This window comes from Rana temporaria, chromosome 7 (genome assembly GCF_905171775.1).
Source record: "Rana temporaria chromosome 7, aRanTem1.1, whole genome shotgun sequence".
Taxonomy (NCBI): Eukaryota; Metazoa; Chordata; class Amphibia; order Anura; family Ranidae; genus Rana; species Rana temporaria.
Window position 1 is genome coordinate 182,103,997 of NC_053495.1, and position 21,200 is coordinate 182,125,196.

The 21,200-nt window shown below is 45.6% G+C and overlaps 1 protein-coding gene across 2 annotated transcripts in view; it reads left to right on the top strand.

The window, feature by feature from the left end:
- Positions 1-743: 743 nt before the first annotated feature.
- Positions 744-21,200, top strand: part of TTLL7 (tubulin tyrosine ligase like 7) — a 245,472-nt gene continuing 225,015 nt past the window's right edge. For both annotated transcript variants that reach the window (XM_040360594.1, XM_040360595.1), the window contains exon 1: positions 744-965. The gene's annotated coding sequence lies outside the window, so the exon portion shown is untranslated. The remainder of the gene's footprint in view (positions 966-21,200) is intronic.

A 21,200-nucleotide genomic window follows, 5' to 3' on the forward strand; every position in this document is an offset into this window, starting at 1 on the left:
ACTGGTATTGGTAATGACAGCCAGACAGACTGGTATTGTTGGTAATGACAGCCAGGCAGACTGGTATTGGTAGTGACAGCCAGGCAGACTGGTATTGATAGTGACAGCCAGGCAGACTGGTATTGTTAGTAGTGACAGCCAGGCAGACTGGTATTGGTAGTGACAGCCAGGCAGACTGGTATTGGTAGTGACAGCCAGGCAGACTGGTATTGTTAGTAGTGACAGCCAGGCAGACTGGTATTGTTGGTAATGACAGCCAGGCAGACTGGTATTGGTAATGACAGCCAGACAGACTGGTATTGTTGGTAATGACAGCCAGGCAGACTGGTATTGTTAGTAGTGACAGCCAGGCAGACTGGTATTGTTAGTAGTGACAGCCAGGCAGACTGGTATTGTTGGTAATGACAGCCAGGCAGACTGGTATTGGTAGTGACAGCCAGGCAGACTGGTATTGGTAGTGAGCCAGGCAGACTGGTATTGTTAGTAGTGACAGCCAGGCAGACTGGTATTGTTGGTAGTGACAGCCAGGCAGACTGGTATTGGTAGTGACAGCCAGGCAGTCTAGTATTGCTATGGGCAACACCTCCCACCCTTACCTGGGCATGTCCCGCCCCCACCTGTCTCCAGGTAAGCCCCGCCCCTTGTTGTTGCTAGGCGATCTGTTTGCGTTCCAAACTGTGAATCACGGACCGATCCATTCGTCCCTCGGAGGGAGGGGGGTGGTGACAAGTCACCGGCAGACAATCTCGCAGCTTTCATACGGATCCCTCGGGGTGACATCGACCTTCCCTGGAGACCGTCTCCGCCAAACAATGCCAATCCCCGGAGGTGTGCCCACGTGACCGGCGCCGGGTGCCCCCCCCCCTTCTCAGCACGCAGTGGTACGGTCGCGCTTTGCAGTAACCTCCACTGTCCGGGGATCGCAGAGAGAAGAGCGATCAGAGCGGAGACCGACCGGGGGGACGGTAAGTGCACCTTCTATAGTCATCACATCACTAGAGGGGAATCAGGATGAATCAGCACCGGAGAGGAGGAGGAGGGGAGCATCCATCACATCCCGGCCACAGAGCCCCGGGACCGGCAGAACAATGCTGGTGTCATCCTATAGACAGGCCGCCCTCCTCACCCCAATATTCATGGGGGGCATCAGATACAAGGAGCTGACTATATATATGTGTATATATATGTATACATTTTTATATATATATATATATATATATATATATATATATATATATATATATATATATATATATATATATATATATCTATAAAAATGTATACATATATATATATATATCTATAAAAATGTATACATGTGTATATATATATATTTATTTATATACAGAGAAAGAGAATATATATATATATACACACACATAGCAAGACTATTTATAAATATACACAGAGAGACCCTATAGAGAGACACTATCTATAGACTGAGGGCCAGATCCAGAGAGAATTACATCCGCGCAGCGTATCAGAGATACGCTACGCCGCCGTACCTTACCTGGCGGAATTTCGAATCCTCAACGATTTTGCGCCGTAAGTTACGGCGGCGTAGTGTATTTCTGGCGGCTTTATTCAAATCGGCGATTAGGGTGCGTGTTTCATTTAAATGAAGCGCGTCCCCGCGCCGAATGAACTGCGCATGCTCCGTCTTGAAATTTCCTGCCGTGCATTGCGCGAAATGACGTCGCAAGGACGTCATTTTTTAAACTTAGACGTGACTTACGTCCATCCCGATTCACGGACGAGTTACGCAAAAAAAAGAAAAAATTCAAATTTCGACGCGGGAACGACGGCCATACTTAACATGGCAAATCTAACTATACGCCGCAAAATACCAGCTTTAACTATACGCCGGAAAAAAACGACTAGAGACGACGTAAGAGAATGCGACGGCTGCTCGTACGTTCGTGGATCGTCGTAAATCGCTAATTTGCATACCTGACGCGGAAAATGACGCAAACTCCACCCGGCGGACGCCGAAGTATTGCATCTAAGATACGAAGGCGTACAAAGCCGTACGCCTGTCGGATCGAACCCAGATGCCGTCGTATCTTGGTTTGAGAATTCAAACTAAAGATACGACGCGGGAAATTTGAAAGTACGCCGGCGTATCAGTAGATACGCCGGCGTACTCGCTCTGAGGATCTACCCCAGAGAGACTATCTATACACGGAGCTGTACATACTCATCCCTGCCCCCAGGAGCTTACAATCTAATGTCCCTACCTCACCTGCTAGCATATCTTCTGGAGTGTGAGCGCAGCAAGCAGAGGGAGAACATGCAAACTCCATGCAGATCATGTCCTGACCAGACTGACCAGGATACAATGTGGGGACCCCGGGGATGCAGGTCAGACATGCTAACCACTAATCTGGGCGCCAGAAAGCCTCTTCCATAGAAAGTTCTTGGTAGGTAGGTCCTTGTGTGTCTTCCCCCAACCCTCCACTATAGGTGTGCTTGGGGCCGGGATGCAGAGTGTGAGAAGAGCCGTACATATATATATATATACTACTACCACTTCTGGCTGCACTCGTTTTGTGAACGCACACAATTCTGCTCGCATTTCCGAAAAACGCGCATAAAATGCGTTGCACTTGCAGCGCCATTAGACCCCGTTCTAGCAATTTGGGATCGCTGCGATTCCAAATCGCACTACAATGCTGGCAAGACGCAGCACACGTGGTCGCGTGCTATTTATTTTTAATGGCACCCAAACGCGGTGTGGTTTTGCCAGTTGCCACGATTGTCAAACAGTTTAAAGCAGAACTAAGGCCATCCATTTAAAGTGGTTGTAAACCCTCACAAAAAAAAACCTGAAAGAGAAAGGCATAATGAGCTAGTATGCATAGCATACTAGCTCATTATGAATTACTTACCTGAGATCGAAGCCCCTGCAGCAGTCCTCGTCCCCCCCTCCGGCAGCAACATCTCTCCCGGAAGCTTACTTCTGGGTATCGCGGCTCAGGTGCCATGATTGGCCGGAGCCGTGATGACGTCGCTCCCGTGCATGCGCGCGGGAGCCGCCGCTAACGGCATGGTCACTGGAGCAACGGCACATAGGTGCCATTGCTTCAGTTTGCCCCAGTGCGCATTTGCCAATGACAGGGGATATCTTCTAAACTGTGCAGGTTCAGGAGATATCCTTGGTAGCTACAGGTAAGCCTTATTATGGGCTTATTATATTATTATAGGCTCACCTGTAGCATAAAGTGGTTATGGTTCGCCCTCTTTCAGTCTCTGTAGAGTAAAGTTGGAATGTGAGAGGAAGAAGCAGCACAAGGAGCCAATCGGTTCATGCGCTGACAAGGAGCATGCTCATAGGGGGAGAGAGCAGACTAACAGAGTGATGAGCTCATCACTGTACTGCTTCTCCTTTCACTATCGGTGGCGGTTCGTCCATAGAGGGCGCTGGAGCGCCACCCCCCTCTGGCTCTTACCGCCACTGAGTCTAATAACATAGATTCATGCATTGCACGAATCTATGTTATTATCGCCGCTGCCGCTGTTCTATTCAGATGGTCGGCGCTCATGTCCGGCCATCTGAATAACGGCAGCTGGTTGGCTGTACGGAAGTGCCTATAAGAGCCAACGGCTCTGATAGGCTTTTCTGTGTACAGCCCTCGGGTCCTGGAAGCTTATACAAGGAACGCACTAGGGATGCGCTCCTTGGATAAGACTGACAGGCGTCTCAGCCAATCAGGTTGGCCGATTCTGGCTACCGGTAACCTGATTAGCTGAGACGCCTGTCAGTCATCGAGGGCGGTAGAAGACATCAAGGGACGTGTATGGCTGACTCCAGTAAAGGTAAGTGCCGGGCAGGGGGGAAAGGGGCACTTTACAGGGCACAGCTGCGACGAAGGACACAGTCAGTGACATCAATGGGCACAGTGGCGACAATAGGCACAGTGGGGACAATTGGCACAGCGGCATGAATGGGCACAGTCAGTGACATCAATGGGCATAGTGGCGACAATAGGCACAGTGGGGACAATTGGCACAGCGGCATGAATGGGCACAGTCAGTGACATCAATGGGCACAGTGGCGACAATGGGGACAATTGGCACAGCGGCATTAATGGGCACAGTGGCGACAATTAAAGGGCACAGTGACATCAACAGTGGTGACAATAGGCACAGTGGGGACAATTAAAGGGCACAGCGGTGACAATTAAAGGGCATAGTGGTGACAATTAAAGGGCATAGTGGTGACAATTGATGGCACAGTGGCTGCGTTTGATGGCATGGCACAGTGGCTGCGTTTAATGGCATGGCACAGTGGTGCGAATTGATGGCACAGTGGCTGCATTTGATGGGCACAGTGAGGCAAAAATTGTTTTCGTTTGCACCCCCAAAAATTTTGAGCACCACCCGCCACTGTTCACTATCCAATCACAGGCTGGGCAGGTTCTAGGATGACCTGTGCTCAAAGAAAGTGGGCTGACTGATGCTGGCCATCAGACTGAGGACATCTAGGGGCAGAAGAAAATACTGCAATGGGGAAATATCTGTATTGAAAGTGAATATTGCAGAAAAAGCTGGTTTTGTCATTTTGTTTTTTTATTGAGATATTACTTTTTACCCTCTTATTTTTGCCTGGAATTCGGCTCTAATCCAGATGTATTGGGATGATCTGACTTGTGTCTTTGTATAAGTTCTGTGACTATTATTATATTGCTGTATTTTTATATTAATACAAACTTTCTAATTCCAAGAGAATCAGAGAAGCCCGAGAATTTGATCAGCATTTTATTATTCATGTGTGGGATTGTCCCAACCCTGACATTGTGATGTATTGGGATGATTTGTGTTCTTGTTTATAAACAGTGACGATTATTATTAGTAATATTGGATGTTATTGTGTCTTTGTATTTATAAATACTGGGCCGGATTCAGGTAGAATTGCCCATTATTTACGGAGGCGCAGGGCAACGTTTTTGCCCTGCGCCCCTGCAAATTTGCTCTGCTGCCCTTGATTCACGGAGCAGAAGCTCCGTGAATTGCGCGGGCGTGCCGGCAAAATGCCCGGCGCTAGAGCATGCAATTTAAATGATCCCGTAGGGGGCGGGAATCATTTAAACTAGGCACGTTCCCGCGCCGATCGTAGCGCGCATGCTCCGTCGGGAAACTTTCCCGATGTGCATTGCGGCAAATGACGTTGCAAGGACATCATTTGCTTCAAAGTGAACATGAATGGCGTCCAGCGCCATTCACGATTCACTTACGCAAAGTACGTAAAATTCGAATTTCGTGACGCGGGAACGACGGGTATACGTAGCAGGGGCAGCCTTGCGCGGAAAACCGCCGTAGGTAAACGCAGGGCTCGCGCAACGTTGTGAATCGGTGTTAGTATGCAATTTGCATACTATACACTGAGCACAACGTGAACGCCACCTAGCGTCCACCGCAAGAATGCAGCCTAAGATATGCGGGCATAAGAGCCTTATGCCGCGCAGATCTTAGGCTGCAGTCGGTGTAACGAGGTTCCTGAATCAGGAGCACTCGTTACACCGGGGCAAGTAAGCAATTGCGCTGTGTAACCTATGGTTACACAGGTGCAATTGCTTCTTGAATCCTGCCCAATGTGTACTGCCATCACTGCACTGAGAATATAGATGGGAACACCCGACTTCAGGTTCAGCACGGGCGGCCAGGGGGCGGTAAAAGCAGGGGGTTGAGTCTCTCTCTCTCTTTGTCTTGGTGATCATTATCACTGAAAAGAAAAAATGAAAGAGAATCCCAAACGTTGGGTTGTCCCTAGAACAGGAATAGAGGGAAAATCTTCCATTGGGGACACGAGTTCTGGTGACAACCAGGGATTATTTTACTATGGAGGGATTTCCTCTCACTTCCTTTTTTGGCAATGGGACAGGAAGTGAAAGGAAATCTCCCCAATAAGACACAGATAGCAAAAGAAGCTTGGCGGGGTCAATTATCCTCCCTTATATGGAGTGCACTTCCTCATACTGTATGTCGTGTGCCTAGGCACTCCTACGTTTTGTGTCTCCTGTGTCTACCGTCTCATAGCTTTATATGGAGTGCACTTCCTGGCATGTTAGTGTGCCTAGGCACTCCTACCTTTTTGTCTTCAGTGTCTACAGTCTCATAGTTTTATATGGAGTGCATTTACTGGAATGTTAGTGTGCCTAGGCACTCCTACGTTTTTTTGTCTTCAGTGTCTATAGTCACATAGCTTTATATGGAGTGCATTTCCTGGTATCTAAGTGTGCCTAGGCACTCCTACCTTTTTGTCTTCAGTGTCTACAGTCTCATACCGTAGTTTTATATGGAGTGCATTTACTGGTATGTTAGTGTGCCTAGGCACGCCTACGTTTTGTGTCTACAGTCTCAGGGGCAGATTCACGTACAATTGCATGGGCGCAGCGTATGTGAGATACTGTACACCGCTGTAACTTACTTTTCAAAGCTTTGAATCCAGAAAGAATTTGCGCCGTAAGTTACGGTGGCGTAGTGCAGGGATCGACAAATCCCGGGCGCCAGGTTGCCATGGCGACTAGAAATAGTGTCCTGGCGACTTGGCTTGGAAGGTGGGCAAAAAAAAAAAAATATATATATTTTTTTTTTTTTTTGGTGAGCTGGCGCCATCTGGTGGTGGCCGTTGGTATTACAAGTTAAGCATTACAAGTTAAACAGCAATTCTAATGTCATTTTTCACTATTTTCACTGCCATCTAATTAGAACCCCCAAACATTATATATATTTTTTATCCGAAACACCCTAGAGAATAAAATGGCGATCGTTGCAATACTTTCTGTCACGCCGTATTTGCGCAGCGGTCTTACAAGCGCACTTTTTGGGGAAAAAATTACACTTTTTTAAATTAAAAAATAAGACAACAGTAAAATTATCCCCATTATTTTTAATATTATGAAAGATAATGTTACGCCGAGTAAATTCATACCCAACATGTCACGCTTCAAAATTGCGTCCGCTTGTGGAATGCCGACAAACTTTTACCCTTTAAAATCTCCATAGGTGACGTTTAAAAAAATCTACAGGTTGCATGTTTTGAGTTACAGAGGAGGTCTAGGGCTAGAATTATTGCTCTCGCTCTACCAATCGCGGCGATACCTCACATGTGTGGTTTGAACACCGTTTACATATGCGGGTGCTACTCACGTATGTGTTCACTTCTGCGCGCAAGCTCGTTGGGACAGGGCGCGTTCTCTGGCTCCTAACTTTTTTAGCTGGCTCCTAGATTCCAAGCAAATTTGTCAACCCCTGGTTACGCAGCGCTTTGCAATGTAGAGGGGGACAACACAATTACAGTACAGTTCAATAAAGGAGGACCCTGTTCGTAGAGCTTACATTCTGAAGGGAGGATATCAGAATCGATTCAATCATACAGTTTGTAGTGTACATATATTTGCAAAATGGTATAAAGGAATATTCCTAAACTTTGTTTTATCTCGGTTACTGTGAAATTGTGTGAATGCATCAATGCCGTGCATGTTATCTCAGCTTGGATTCATTGAATGAGTTTATCAAACATTTAAATATTGCAAAATATGCTACATGACTGAGCTCCATTTCATGCTGAATAAACTAAATTATTAATGTATCTTAAATAGAAAACTATCTTTAGAAAGATTTTTACTCCAAAAGCATTTTATTAAAATAAATTTGATAAAATAAAAAAATCGATTTAAAAAAAACAAACAATTTTTTTAACCACTTCCATAGGGAAATGACGGCGGCAGGAACCCCTCACCGATCCGGGTGGACATCATATGTGTTCCCGGCGATCTAGGGCACGCGCGTGCTCCGGCGCGCGATCGCGGCAGTGCTCGTGACCCGGCGCGGGTGCCTGGCGGCCGCGATTGCCGGTGATCACGGCAGGAGTGTAGATCTGTGTGTGTAAACACACAGATCCACCTCCTGTCAGCGGTGAGGAGACCAATGTGTGTTCCCAGTACAGAGGAACACACATTGGTCTCCTCCCCTTGAGAGTCCCCTCCCCCCTACAGTTAGAACACACCTTAGGGAACATATTAACCCCTTCAGCGCCCTCTAGTGGTTAACCCCTTCCCTGCCAGTCACATTTACACAGTATTCAATGCATATTTATAGCACTAATCGCTGTATAAATGTGAATGGTCCCAAAAACTTGTCAAAAGTGTCCGATGTGTTCGCCGCAATGTCACGGTCACAGTAAAAAATGGCAAATCGCCGCCAATACTTGTAAAAAAATTAATAAAATAAAAATGCCATAAATCTATCATCTATTTTGTAGACGCTATAACTTTTGCGCAAACCAATCAATATACGATTATTGCGATTTTTTTTTTTTTACCAATTTTTTTTTTACCAAAAATATGTAGAAGGTATTCTTCTACATATTTTTGGTAAAAAAAAAATTGGTAAAAAAAATTGGCATCGGCCTAAACTGAGGAAAAAAAATGTTTTTTTTAAAAAAATTGTGATATTTATTAAATAAAAAAGTAAAAAATATTTTTATTTTTTTAAATTGTCGCACTTCTTTTGTTTATAGCGCAAAAAATAAAAACCGCAGAGATGATCAAATACCACTAAACGAAAGCTCTATTTGTGGGGGGGGGGGGGACATAAAGATTTAGTTTGGGTACAGTGTTGCATGACCACGCAATTGTCATTCAAAGTGCAACAGAGCTGAAAACTAAAAATTGGTCTGGGCAGGAAGGAGGTGAAAATGCCCTGTATGGAAGGGGTTAATCATTGAGTTATATCCACCCCGGGTTGCTGGAGGCTCTAACATCAGTAAGCAAACTCTGCCTCTCCCAAGATGGCCGCCTCTACACAGAGTACAACTAGAAATAATAAGTCAGTAATAGAGAAAGAATGGCTACAGGAAAGATCACAGACAATACTGGTGACTAGTCCTTTGTCCTCTGCCTTTTTCAGCAAATTGGTGCTTCCTTCCAGCCATTGGATCGGTATGAGAGCCAGGCAACTGGCATTTTCAGCAATGACACCCTCCGTGTCCCTTCAGTACGCGTTTTGTTTGTTTGGGTGTTACTTCCATTGTCTAAGCTTATAATCCTTTTGTCATGATACACTTGAAAGGTGATGAGGCTGTTGCTTTTTCAATTTGCTTCTGTAATAAATTATTCACAAAGAAATAATTGTCTGTAAGAGATTGAAGTGGTTGTGCCGTGTTCAGGGCTTGCTGATCAGGAACCATACAAAGGAAAACCTTGCTTTGAGAGTAACTTGGTTTGAGAGCGTTTTGCAAGACAAGCTAAAATTTTAAATAAAATTTGACTTGATAAACAAGCGATGTCTTGATATACAAGCAGCGTCACAACGGAGTATAAAAAAGAAGAGAGGCGCAGCAATTTTTCAAACGCATTTTTTGGGGGGAAAAAAAACGAATTCATGAAATAAAGAAAAACTAAACAGTAAAGTCGGCCCAATTTTTTTGTTTAACCCCTTCCATACCGGCACTTACCCACCTTCCTGCCCAAGCCAATTTTCAGCTTTCAGCGCTGTCGCACTTTGAATGACAATTGCGCGGTCATGCTACACTGTACCCAAACAATTTTTTTATCATTTTGTTCCCACAAATAGAGCTTTCTTTTGGTGGTATTTGATCACCTCTGGGGTTTTTATTTTTTGCGCAACAACTAAAAAAAGACTGAAAATTTTGAAAAAAATAAAGGGGTAGATCCACAGAGAATTGGATCTGCGCAGCGTATCAGAGATACGCTACGCCGCCGTAACTTACCTGGCGTTCTTTCGAATCCTCAGAGATTTTGCGCCGTAAGTTACAGCGGCGTAGTGTATTTCTGGTGGCGGAATTCAAATCGGCGATTAGGGGGCGGGTTTCATTTAAATGAAGCGCGTCCCCGCGCCGATTGAACTGCGCATGCGTCATCCCGAAATTTCCCGCCGTGCATTGCGCTAAATGACGTCGCTAGGACGTAATTTTTTTAACTTAGACGTCCATCCCGATTCACGGACGACTTACACAAAAAAAAATTTTCAAATTTCGACGCGGGAACGACGGCCATACTTAACATGGCAAGTCTATCTATACGCCGCAAAATACCAGCTTTAACTATACGCCGGAAAAAGCCGACTAGAGACGACGTAAGAGAATGCGTCGGCCGCGCGTACGTTCGTGGATCGTCGGAAATAGCTAATTTGCATACCTGACGCGGAAAACGATGAGAACGCCACCCAGCGGACGCCTAAGTATTGCATCTAAGATCCGAAGGTGTACGAAGCCGTACGCCTGTCGGATCGAACCCAGATGCCGTCGTATGTTGGTTTGAGGATTCAAACTAAAGATACGACGCGGGAAATTTGAAAGTACGCCGGCGTATCAGTAGATACGCCGGCGTACTCGCTTTGTGGATCTACCCCAAAGTTTTTTTTTTTCTGTTATTTTTTTTGTAAATACGTTTTCTTTTTCAATTACGGGCACCGAATAAAGGGTTAAAAGCGCCCGCAAAGCGCTGCTGCTGAGGCGCTTTTCAGGTGCTTTGGTGGCGCTGCCCATTGATTTCAATTGGCAGGGTCGCTTTAGGAGTGGTGTGATCACCGCTCCTACAGCACCTCAAACATGCAGCTAGCAGGACTTTTGTTTACCTTCCTGCCAGCGCACCACTCCAGTGTGAAAGCCCTCTGGCTTTTACATTGGGGTGAAAGGAGCGGCTCTTTCAGGGAGCTTTGCAGGCGCTATTTTTAGCTCTAAAGCGCCTCAGTGCCGCATACACACGATCGAAAATTCCGACAAGAAAAACGTGGATTTTTTTCCGACAGAATGTTGGCTTAAACTTGTGTTGCAAACACACGGTCACACAAAATTTCGGCCGCCAAGAACGCGGTGATGTACAACACTACAACGAGCCAAGAAAAATGAAGTTCAATGATTCCGAGCTTGCGTCAAATTGATTCCGAGCATGCGTGTTTTTTTGTGCACGTTATTTCCGACAAGAACTTTTCTTGTCAGAAAAGTTGAGAACCAGCTCTCAAATTTTTGCTGTCGGAAGTTCCAACAGAAAAAGTCCAATGGAGTCTGCACACCGTCGGAATTTCCGACCAAAAGCTCCCATCAAACTTTTCTTGTTGGAATTTCCGATCGTGTGTACGCGGCATTAGTGTCTCCTCTTCACCAGCATGCAAGCACACAGCCCACTCCCCAGAACCTTTTGACCCCTATTACAGGTAATCAAAAACAGCAGCGGGTATCTGATGATTCCACTTGCTGTCACAAAAGGAACATCTCAAGGTAAGCTGTCAGTAGTGGCGCTCACGCACCTTTAAACTCTCATGCCAGAGCAAAAGGGGAGGTAAAAGAGAAGCCTCTCATAGAGCAGTCAATCCAAGGTTATTTAACAACTTCAGCCCGGACCATATTGCTGGTCAAAGACCAGAGCACTTTTTGCGATTCGGCACTGCATCGCTTTAACTGACAATTGCGCGGTCGTGCGACGTGATTCCCAAACAAAATTGGCATCCTTTTTCCCCCACAAATAGAGCTTTCTTTTGGTGGTATTTGATCACCTCTGCGGTTTTTAGTTTTTGCGCTATAAACAAAAATAGAGCGACAATTTTGAAAAAAATGATTTTTACTTTTTTACCATAATAAATATCCCCCAAAAATATTTAAAAAAATGATTTTTTCCCCAGTTTAGGCCGATTCGTATTCTTCTACATATTTTTCGTAAAAAAAAATCGCAATAAGCGTTTATTGATTGGTTTGCGCAAAGGTTATAGCGTTTACAAAATAGGGGGTAGTTTTATGGGATTTTTATTAATATTTTTTTTTTACTAGTGATGGCGGGGATCAGCATTTTTTTCCCCGGTACTGCGACATTATGGCGGACACTTCGGACACTTTTGACACATTTTTGCGATCATTTGCATTTTTATAGCGATCAGTGCTATAAAAATGCATTGATTACTATAAAAATGCCACTGGCAGGGAAGGGGTTAACACTAGGGGGCGGGGAAGGGGTTAAGTATGTTCCCTGGGTGTGTTCTAACTATAGGGGGGGTGGCCTCACTAGGCAAAATGACTGATCGCTGTTCATACATTGTATGAACAGACGGTCAGGCATTTCTCCCCTGACAGGACCGGGAGCTGTGTGTTTACACACACAGCTCCCGGTCCTCGCTCTGTAACGAGCAATCGTGGGGGCACGCGCACGGGAGTCAGGGACGAGCGGGGGGCGCGCGCCCCTATTGGCTGCTGGGCGAGGTGACGTATAGCTATGTGCTCTCGCCCAGCAGAGCCGACCTGCCGCCGTAAAACTGCGACGGCTGGTCGGCAAGCAGTTAAAATAAACTTAAAAACACACTTACAATAAGTAAGATGAATCCCAGCATTCAAAACAACCCAGGAACACCAGTTTTCGCTTCACCAAGATGGCGGAAGTGACGTGTCACGTTGATTCCACCCTGCGCACGTTTCGTCAGCAACATCTGACGTCATCAGGAGTCCTGATGTGGACACTGTGTTTCATTAAATTTTACTGGACTTTATGAGTTTTTTTTTTTTCTAGTTCACTTGTTCAATTGAGAGCGCAGTTAAAAAATGTATGATTCAACATACAATTGCTTGATAAATGTCATTCAAAAGTACTTTAAAATTAAATTTTCTTTTAGTGCCCAGTAGGCAAGTGGTTATTTCATTTCAATGGCCGAATAAATTATTATTCCAGCCAATTAAATGAACACCCAAGCTCTTGTCGCGCCTAAATGCATTGCATTACATGCATTTTTTTTCTGCCAAAACACCGATGTCGGGAGGAAAAGCATCGAGAAAAGATAGCAAAAATGTCCAGTGTGCATGAGAACTAAGATTTGATTTTGTAGTGAATGGACTTCTTGGCACGAAAACAACATACTCCATTAGAAATGTACTGATTTCCATCCTGCTCCTTCAAATTTTCCCGTAACTGCAGTCGAAAATGAACATCGATTTCACCCAACTGCCAATTACAACACCAAATGAAAGTTCTAAAAACATCCATTTTCATTCTGAAATCTACTTGTGTTTTATTCTGTATCTTATCCAGGCCGTACTTGGGTATCTTGCTGCCCTAGGCACACATGAAGGATGATTCAAAGGGCTCCGCCTTTTGGATCTCACAACTATTTTAACCACTTGCTCACTGGGCACATATACCCCCTTCCTGCCCAGGCGAAATTTCAGCTTTCAGCACTGCGTCGCTTTAAATTAAAATTGCGCGGTCGTGCCTCCCAAACAAAATTTACGTCCTTTTTTTCCCACAAATAGAGCTTTCTTTTGGTGGTATTTGATCACCTCTGCGGTTTTTATTTTTTGCGCTGTAAACAAAAAAAAGAGCGACAATTTAAAAAAAAAAACAACACACAGATAGGTAGATTCAGTAAGAGTTAGGCCGGCTTATCAGTAGATAAGCCGGCCTAACTCAGAATCCACGCCGACCTATGTTTAAGCGTATGCTCAAACAGAGATACGCTTAAACATATCTAAGATACGACGGCTTGCGCCGTCCTATCTTAGATTGCAATATTTTGGATGGCCGCTAGGTGGCGCTTCCATTGCGGTCGGCGTAGAATATGTAAATGAGGGGATATGCCGATTCACGAACGTACGCCTGGCCGACGCAGTACTTTTACGCCGTTTACGTAAGAGATAGGCCGCGTAAAGTTAGAGCTAGGCTCTATTGGAATAGTAATGTCAAGTATGGCCGCCGTTCCCGCATCGAAATTCTATTTTTTTACGTCGTTTGCGTAAGTCGTCCGTGAATCGGGATTTACGTTGTTTACGTCCACGTCAAAATCAATAGGCCCGTGCGGCGTACTTAGCCGCAATGCACACTGCGATATGTAGGCGCCCGGCGCATGCGCAGTAAAAAATTACGTAAAAAACGTGAGGTCAAGCGCCATTAACATAAATCACGCCCCTCTCAAACACATTTGAATTAGGCGCCCTTACGCCCGCCGATTTAGGCTACGCCGACGTAACTTAGCAGGCAAGTACATTGTGAATCATGCACTTGCCTCGCTAACTTACGGCGGCGTAGCTTAAATATGAATAAGCACTGTGTGAAACGCGTTAGCCCTTTTTCCTGATTTTTTGCTGTGACATCCATGTTGTGACCAGTTTTTATTAAAAGGAACAAATTTTTATTTTTGGAGTGCGGCCGTCCCGGTTCTTTCTTATACATTTTGGCGTAGCTTAAATTCCTTAAGCTACGCCACCGCAAAGTTACGCGAACGTACCCGAATCTACCTATATATTTTTAACTTTTTGCTATAATAAATATCCCATTTTTTAAAAAAAATAAAAAATTCTCAGTTTAGGCCGATACGTATTCTACATATTTTTGGTAAAAAAAAAAACAACGCAATAAGCGTATAGTGATTGGTTTGCGCAAAAGTTATAGTGGCTACAAAATAGGGGATAGAATTCTGAATTTTTTTTTTTTTTTACTAGTAATACGGTGACCTGCGAATTTTGTCAGGACTGCGATATTGCGGCGGACACATCGGACACTATTGACACATTTTTGGCACCATTCACATTAATACAGCGAACAGTACTATACAAATGCATTGATTACTATATAAATGTGACTGGCAGGGAAGGGGTTAACACTAGGGGGTGTGGAAGGGGTTAAATGTGTATCCTGGGAGTGATTCTTACTGTGGGGGGAGGGGATTGACTGGGGGAGGTGACCGATGCTGTGTCCCTATGTACAAGGGACACAGCATCTGTTTCCTCTCCCTGACAGGACGTGGAGCTCTGTGTTTACACACAGAGCTCCACGTCCCTGCTTGGTCATTGCCGATCGCGGGTACGTGGCGGACAGGCCGGGTGCGTGCGCGCCCCCTAGTGGCCGGAGGATGCAAGGACGTCAAAAGACGGCCTCCCGGATTTATAGAGCCACCTGGAGGCCGTCTTTTGACTATGGCCCGGGTCTAAAGTAGTTAATAAAACCTACTGCTACAATGCAGGAATAAAATCCCTGGTAGACGCTGATGCTACTTTGAAATCGTGCTACTTCACTTGATTTCAGGTGCTACTTGAAAGACTTCTGTGCTGCAATCAGCAAATGTAGTGCAGTACCTATGTACCTATGTAACGATGCCCCAGTGGGGTCGCTGAGTGTAGTAGTTCCACCTGTCACCCTGCCCAGCCCGGCATTTACTTTCAGTCACTCTCAAGCCCTGTACAAACGATCGGTTTGTCCGATGAAAACAGACAGATGGACTGTTTTCATTGGACAAACCAATTGTGTGGCCCCATTGTTGGATTGTTTTCCATTGTGAAAAAAAAAAATAGAACATGTTTTAAATTTTTCCTATGATTAAAAAAAAACCGATAGAAAAAAACGATCGTCTGTGTTGAAGTCTATGGGTCAAAAATCCACGCATGCTCAGAATCAAGTCGACGCATGCTCGGAAGCATTGAACTTCATTTTCTCAGCGTGTCGTAGTGTTTTACATCACCACGTTTTGGCACAGTCAGATTTTTGACTGGTGGTGTGTAGGCAAGACTGATGAAAAAATCCATCGGATCAGATATCCGATCGTGTGTACGAGGCTTTACTGAACAATGAATCATCGACTTGTTTTTATTGTTTTATTGAGGGGTAAAGGGAACATGGGATGCCCAGATTATTAGCAGAAATAGATAAGTAATTGGTTGGAACCTCTAGCTTCAGACTCCTCCAACACAACGCTTCTTAATGACCTGTTACTTCTTCTACTCTGCGTTACTCAGTTCTGACGCAGCCAGCACATGGTTAGGCCCCAGTCTGAATAAGGCCTAACAGTTAAGAATGAGCTATTTGCTGGCGGGGACTGCAGACCCCTTAGGTGTAGCAACCAATAGCATTGAAGAAAAAGAGTCTTTTGTGCTAGCTGTATTTTGGTGGACTACTGGTCCCAGTCAGTCCTGTGCAGACTCCGCCAACCCTCCTGGCTGCAGCAGCCTGCCTCTAACGCAATGACAGCTGGTGCTCAAAATTTTTGGGGGGGTGCAAACAAACTGAAAAATTCTGAAAAAAATCCCATCAATTGCAGCCCCACTGTGCCCATCAATTGCAGCCCCACTGTGCCCATCAATTGCAGCCCCACTGTGCCCATCAATTGCAGCCCCACTGTGCCCATCAAATGCTGCCACTGTGCCCATCAAATGCTGCCACTGTGCCCATCAAACGCAGCCACTGTGCCCCTCAAATGCTGCCACTGTGCCTCTCAAAATTGTTTATTTTTATTTTTTTGTGACGTCCCCAGCTCTTCCTTGTGTGAGCTGGCGCCATCTGGTGGTGGCCGTTGGTATTACAAGTTATTACCACCAGATGTGTGAGCTGGCGCCATCTGGTGGTGGCCGTTGGTATTACAAGTTAAGCATTACAAGTTAAACAGCAATTCTAATGCCATTTTTCACTATTTTCACTGCCATCTCCTTCCCTCTAATTAGAACCCCCAAACATTATATATATTTTTTATCCTAACACCCTAGACAATAAAATGGCGATCGTTGCAATACTTTCTGTCACGCCGTATTTGCGCAGCGGTCTTAAAAGCGCACTTTTTTGGGAAAAAATTACACTTTTTTAAATTAAAAAATAAGACAACAGTAAAGTTATCCCCATTTTTTTTAATATTATGAAAGATAATGTTATGTGGAGTAAATTCATACCCAACATGTCACGCTTCAAAATTGCGTCCGCTCGTGGAATGCCGACAAACTTTTACCCTTTAAAATTTCCATAGGCGACGTTTAAAAAAATCTACAGGTTGCATGTTTTGAGTTACAGAGGAGTTCTAGGGCTAGAATTATTGCTCTCGCTCTACCAATCGCGGCGATACCTCACATGTGTGGTTTGAACACCGTTTACATATGCGGGCGCTGCTCGCATATGTGTTCGCTTCTGTGCGCAAGCTCGTCGGGACGGGGTGCGTTTTCTGGCTCCTAACTTTTTTAGCTGGCTCCTAGATTCCAAGCAAATTTGTCAAACCCTGAGCTAGACATTATTTTACCCGGGGCAAAGAATCAGTTCGGTGCCCCCTTATGGGACAAGATTAGGCAGAAGTGAGAAACTCCCAGGCCATAGCTGTTGAGTTAGCTGTCTGTCCCCTCCCCCCATGCTCCTCTGTCGTCCCCCCTGCTCCTCTGGTCCTCCCCCTGCTTCTTTGTTCCCCCCAGGTGAGCGCTGCGGGGAGGGAGAGACAGAGGAGCGGAGGGGGCAGCAGTCTGCTGTCACTGAAGCCGGCCCACTGAGTCATTGGCCCACCGGGAAACTCCCTGTAGTACCAATGGCCAGTCCATCCCTGCTGTTAGTACAATGCAAGTGTGGAGGTGGGTGAGTCAAAGCTGCTACTTCCCCTGGGGCCTCATTCTGCCTTCATTTGTCATACGTATTATATATTGAGGGATTAGTGGCGAGTCGCTCGCAGTGTAATCGCACTTTATTTATACCGTCTCATTTCAGCGACGGGTTTAACCTTTTGTGTTGGTAACAGGTCCGCTATAGGAGGGATTGTGAGTTCCATTGAATCCGGTTATCGTAAAGCCACACGTCTGGTCATTTCTGGTTACCAGCTTAGTTACGGTTACTAAACAAACAGTTTACTAGCACTAAGTACATAGGGATCAACGTGCGACTTCCTGGTGGATTGTTCCAGAGATTGAAGTCACTACATTGAAACGTGGCTTCCTATAACAATGCCGAGTAATTGTACCGAGAACAAACCTCCCCAACCTTATTCACATGGAGGAAACCATCAACTGACTTGCTGCTCTCAGGGAACACTTCTAAAGATATAATACATCTCATGGAACGTTAGTGTTATGGGGCCAGATTCAGCAAAAACAGCGGCGGCGTAACGTATCGTCTTTACGTTACACCGCCGCAAGTTTTCAGCACAAGTGCCTGATTCACCAAGCACTCGTGTGTAAACTTACGGCGGTGTGTCGTAAAGACGTCCGGCGCAAGCCCGCCTAATTCAAATGGGGCGTGTACCATTTAAATTAGGCGCGCTCCCGCGCCAAACGCTCTGCGCATGCTCCGTTTGGAAATTTCCCGCCGTGCTTTGCGCGAAAATTACGGCGCCCCGACGTGTTTGTGAATGGCGACGTGCGTAACGTACTTACGCAGAATTTTTTTTTTTTTAAAAATTCGACACGGGAGCGACGGCCATACTTTAACATGGCTGGTCTAAAGTTAAGGCATGAAAAAGCAGGCCTAACTTTGCGACGGGAAAAAACGATTTGCGACGATGTAACGCACGCGAGTACCTTCGTGGATCGCCGTAAAAGCTAATTTGCATACCCGACGCTGGAAAACGACGCGAACTCCACCCAGCGGCGGCCAAAGTATTGCAGCTTAAGATCCGAAGGCGTACGAAGCCGTAAGCCTGTCGGATCTTAGCCAAATGCCGTTGTGTCTTGTTTGTGAATCACAAACTAAGATACGACGCGGCAAATTTGAAAATACGCCGGAGTATCAGTAGATACTCCGGCGTATTTCTTCTGTGAATCTGGCCCATGGTCACTGGGAAGAATGCTCCTTACATTGGTGGTCATTGGGAAGAATGCTCCTTACATTGGTGGTCATTGGGAAGAATGCTCCTTACATTGGTGATCAGTGGGAAGAATGCTCCTTACATTGGTGGTTATGGGAAGAATGCTCCTTACATTGGCGTGGTCAGTGGGAAGAATACTCCTTACATTGGTGGTCAGTGGGAAGAATGCTCCTTACATTGGCTTGGTCATTGGGAAGAATGCTCCTTACATTGGTGGTCAGTGGGAAGAATGCTCCTTACATTGGTGGTCAGTGGGAAGAATGCTCCTTACATTGGTGGCCATTGGGAAGAATGCTCCTTACATTGGTGGTCAGTGGGAAGAATGCTCCTTACATTGGTGGTCATTGGGAAGAATGCTCCTTACATTAGTGGCCATTGGGAAGAATGCTCCTTACATTGGTGGTTATGGGAAGAATGCTCCTTACATTAGTGGTCATTGGGAAGAATGCTCCTTACATTGGTGGTCATTGGGAAGAATGCTCCTTACATTGGTGGTCATTGGGAAGAATGCTCCTTACATTGGTGGTTATGGGAAGAATGCTCCTTACATTGGTGGTCAGTGGGAAGAATGCTCCTTACATTGGTGGTCAGTGGGAAGAATGTTCCTTACATTGGTGGTTATGGGAAGAAAGCTCCTTACATTGGTGGTCATTGGGAAGAATGCTCCTTACATTGGTGGTTATGGGAAGAATGCTCCTTACATTAGTGGTCATTGGGAAGAATGCTCCTTACATTGGCATGGTCAGCGGGAAGAATGCTCCTTACATTGGTGGTCATTGGGAATAATGCTCCTTACATTGGTGGTTATTGGAAAGAATGCTCCTTACATTGGTGGTCTTTGGGAAGAATGCTCCTTACATTGGTTTCCATAGATAAGTCTATGAAATGAGAGAAACTACTACATCGGAGAGAGATTGCCATGTTGTTAGAGCTTCATGCTCTGTAATTAAAGACCAAGGATACTACACTTTCTGTATTATCATTGCTTATCTCACTGTCTTAATATATAAACCAGTTGGAGTTTATTAAAAACGAAGGAAAGGAAAGCTCTGGGAATTCTGGGTAGTGACAGGCAATTGGCGCCATCAAACTCATTTAATATGCTTGAGAACAGCCAGAGGAAATGTGTTAAAATAACCCATTATAAGTGTGAAGTTCAGCGGCGCTCTTAGGTTATTAGCTCGTGTCAGAATAGAAATCACGTCCATCTAATCGAGTCATTATCTTCAGACACTTCTCTATTCAAGTTCCCCTTCCCTATTACTCTTTGGCTGGCTTTAACCTTTGGGGTCAATCGCAGGGTTAGAATTGCGATACATTTTTATCTATGAATCCATTGGGGAGATTTGTTCTTGTTCTTTGTCTGCTTGATGGGTGACGGGACATGAAGTGAAGGTTGCCACCTCATCCCTTTAAACCCCAACACATATGAATTACACAGGTTCTGAGCAGTGGCGGCTGGTGCTCAAAAATTTTGGGGGGGCGCAAACAAATGAAAAAAAAAAAAAAAAGACAATTGCAGCCTCACTGTGCCCATCAAAGGCAGCCACTGTGCCCATCAAATGCAGCCACTGTGCAATGCCATCAATTGTCGCCACTGTGCCATCAATTGTCGCCACTGTGCCCATCAATTGTCACCACTGTGCCATGTCAAAATGCAGCCACTGCCATCAAACACAGCCACTGTGCCATGCCATCAATTGTTACCACTGTGCCCACATCAATTGTCCCCACTGTGTCCACATTAATTGTCCCCACTGTGCCCACATCAGTTGTCCCCACTGTGCCCACATCAATTGTCCCCACTGTGCCCACATCAATTGTCCCCACTGTGCCCACATCAATTGTCGCCACTGTGCCCACATCAATTGTCCCCACATCAATTGTCGCCACTGTGCCCACATCAATTGTCCCCACATCAATTGTCGCCACTGTGCCCACATCAATTGTCGCCACTGTGCCCACATCAATTGTCGCCACTGTGCCCACATCAATTGTCCCCCACTGTGCCCACATCAATTGTCCCCCACTGTGCCCACATCAATTGTCCCCCACTGTGCCCACATCAATTGTCCCCACTGTGCCCACATCAATTGTCCCCACATCAATTGTCCCCACTGTGCCCACATCAATTGTCCCCACATCAATTGTCCCCACTGTGCCCTGTAAAATGCTGCCAGTCAGATTGCCCCCCGCCCCCCCCCTTATCTTTCTGGGGTTCGCCATCCTCCTTCCACAGTCCCTCGATGTCTTCTGTCGCCCTCGATGACGCTTCAGCCAATCAGGTTACTGATAACCAGAATCAGTGTACCTGATTGGCTGAGACGGCCGTCAGTCTTATCCAAGGGACGTAGCCCACTACGTTCCCTGGATAAGCATCCGGGAGCTGAAGGGCTGTACTGGGAAAGCCTATCGCTGGCTCTGATAGGCACTTCCGCACAGCCAACCAGCTGTCCTTATTCAGATAATCGGCGCCCCATGTCCGGTTATCTGAATAGGCTGGCCACAATAACATACACTCATGCAATGCATGAGTGTATGTTATTTGCGCGGCGCTGAAAAATGAATTTTTAAAAGCCTTAAAGGACCCGTTTTTTTTTTTTTTGCTTTTCTTTTTTTTTTTAAGACTACTTAGGGGGCGGCGCCCGGGAGCCCCCTAT